This window comes from Nuphar pumila, chromosome 5 (assembly GCF_984573655.1).
Source record: "Nuphar pumila chromosome 5, dmNupPumi1.hap1.1, whole genome shotgun sequence".
Lineage (NCBI taxonomy): Eukaryota > Viridiplantae > Streptophyta > Magnoliopsida > Nymphaeales > Nymphaeaceae > Nuphar > Nuphar pumila.
This window is the reverse complement of record NC_143253.1, coordinates 62,318,388-62,321,282: the sequence shown is the minus strand read 5'-3', so window position 1 is coordinate 62,321,282 and position 2,895 is coordinate 62,318,388.

Here is a 2,895-nt window from a genome sequence, read left to right as displayed (position 1 = left end):
TGAAGGTCAGCATGGTGATGTGGAAATTGCCTGTTAGTGCATAGTCTTTTTTCTAATATTTTAAGCTTTTATTTCTAGGGTTTCCTTGGGAGAAGAACCAACCCATTTCTGCCGACATGGTTTTACCCTCAACGGTCATAAACCCATCTAGATGGTTCCAAGGCTACCCATAAAGAGTTGGGTTAGAGGCTGAAGTTGAACGTCTACTACACAATATGTATACTCTTGTTGGTAAAACTCGTAAATAGCTACTTTCTACCCCGGGGTTTGCCCGAGTGGCCAGCGGGGAGGTTACGAAGGTGTTGAGCTCATGACTCGGATCAAACCCCGGTAGAGTACGGGTGTGTCCATCGCTTTCAGAGGTGGGTCGCCGTAAGGTATGGTGGCAGTGGTCTTCCACCCTATGAAGATTCTTCATTAAAAAAAACTAATACACTTTTATGACTTAACTTTTACCTAAAAAACAAAATCAAACATAAAACTTTTTTGGTATAGAATCTCAAAAACAAGCTTTATAAAAAAATAAATTGGCAAAGTGAATTTTATTTCTAATGAGATTTTGAGAGTATATCTCTTTTGAACAATAAATTTTTTTTTTTTTTCAAAAACATAACCAAACGTACCGTACGAATTAAATTTTTTTTTTTTCAATTTACAGATAAGAAACAACCCAATTATTTGTTGCTCGTGGAGCGTGGTTCAACCACATATGCATATTGTCACACTTTACACATAAGGATGAAAAAAATGGCATAACTTTTTTCTGGGGAACAAAAGGGCATCACAGACTTTCTTTTCAGTTGTCTCTATTGATATCATATTTGTTCGTCCCAGAAAAAATGATTGTGACTTGATTAAGTTGGTAGAGCTGAGTTTGGGGAAATAAAATCATAGTTGTCTTCATTTGTTTATAACTGGAGATAAAAAGTAAACTTTTTAGTTTTTAATAAGAGTTATTAATATAATCTTTATTTTTACTGATAAATGAGAATAACCACGTGGGGAAGTTGGATTGGTTCGGATATGGAACAGCCAAATTTTGCAAATTTGACTTCCCATTTGCAACGTTAATTTGATGTGTCATGATAATTTCATTATAAAACTTTAGATTTTTCAACTTCAACAAAGTTAATTTTCATCGGATATTTTCTTTGTTTATTGGAATCATTTTTTGTATTATATTAAAATTTAAATAAAATGAAAATTCCTCTACATAAAATGTTATTTCCTTTCACGTTTTTGTTGATTTTTTTTATCCTAACCTTCCTGATGTAACTTATATAGTTTGTTTATCAAAAATATATCAACAGCCAATAATGTACCAAAACTTCTTGATTCAAAACATCCTATTTTTACATCAAAAGAAATGTGATCCCATTCCCAGAAAACAAACCATACTGAAAACATGTATGAGGTCAGATTGAGGGGATACAACTTGCACTTGAAACTTTCTAATTGCATTATGCATTCAATATACATTAGCAATTATATATTCATTCTTAACATGCAAAACATTCAGTATAAAACAAACTAGAAATGACTCTTGCACGATGAAGCTAACTTAATTGATAGAAACTGACTACTAAGTTAATGAGCTCTGTCTATGGAAAGCAAGTGCTGGTTCTGTTGTGCATTTTCACTGTTTGCTTTTCAAATATGCTCTTGGAGCTTTCTTTTTTTTTCTAAAAATGATCGTATTATCCTTGCAAAATAGCACATTATTCTAAATGCATCATAATTTTGCCCAAAACACACAATATTCAAAATGTTTGATTCTCAACTTTTTAAAAATATTTTTGTCATTTACAAATCATTTTTGCGAATGTCTTCAAAATGTTTGAACCTCCTTTAACTAAATTCTCTGAATGTCGTTTGCAAATATAGTACAACCTTCACAAATAATGTGTAAATGTCTTCAAAATGTGTGAACCTCCTTTAACTATATTTCTCGAAGTATGTTCGTATGACCATTGTAAATTATTTTTAGGAATGTCCTAAAAATGTGTGAACCTTCTTTAACTAAATACTCTTGAAGTACGTCCGTAAATACGATATAACCTTCACAAATCATTTTTGCAAAATGCGTGAACCTCTTTTAACTATATTTTTCAACATATGAATGTTCATTAAATGTATGAATCTCCTTTAACTAAATACTTTCGACATACGCCGTAAATATAGTATGACCTTCACAAATCATTATCAATGTCATTTTGTGAATGTTCTTACCTTCGCATGTTTTCTTATTCATATATAAAGTCATTGCAGTTTCTTTTTTGTTTGTTTTTCGTTAGAACTCTAAGCCTTTAGCCTCTTCACTTTGTGGAGATTCCTATAAAAATTTATTTTGTAGCATCTCAACACGGTTGTGTCATTTTTTTATCGACTTTCTTGCATTTGGTCAACTCTAGTAATTTAGGTTCAAAAGTGAGTTCCATATGTTTTTTTGCATGCTTAAGCTTTATTCAGGTAAAATAAGATGTCTATTAAATTAATGTGACATCAAAATTGATCCAATTGAACAACCGGTAGAGTGTGTGCTTATTGGATCCAGTCAAGTCTTGCACCATTTTAAGCCAGACTTGGATTGGATGGGTATGCTGAATAGTGAATAGTACTTGATCCACTTCTAACCCTTCCACCAGTCATAGCCTTTTATAGAACTATCCATAAATCCGTCCATCTTTTACAATGTTTGGGTCATCAACTCGGACCTATCTAGGTCCAAATCCATATATAGATCATACCATCACTAGTTAGATGACTAGATCCCGAGCAGGGCACTCACCAACTCCGATTGCACAAACACATACACCTGTATTTCATTATATTGATTTGGATCCAGATCCATCAAACGGGAACTGGGTTGAACCCAAATCCAAAATGGATGGTGCT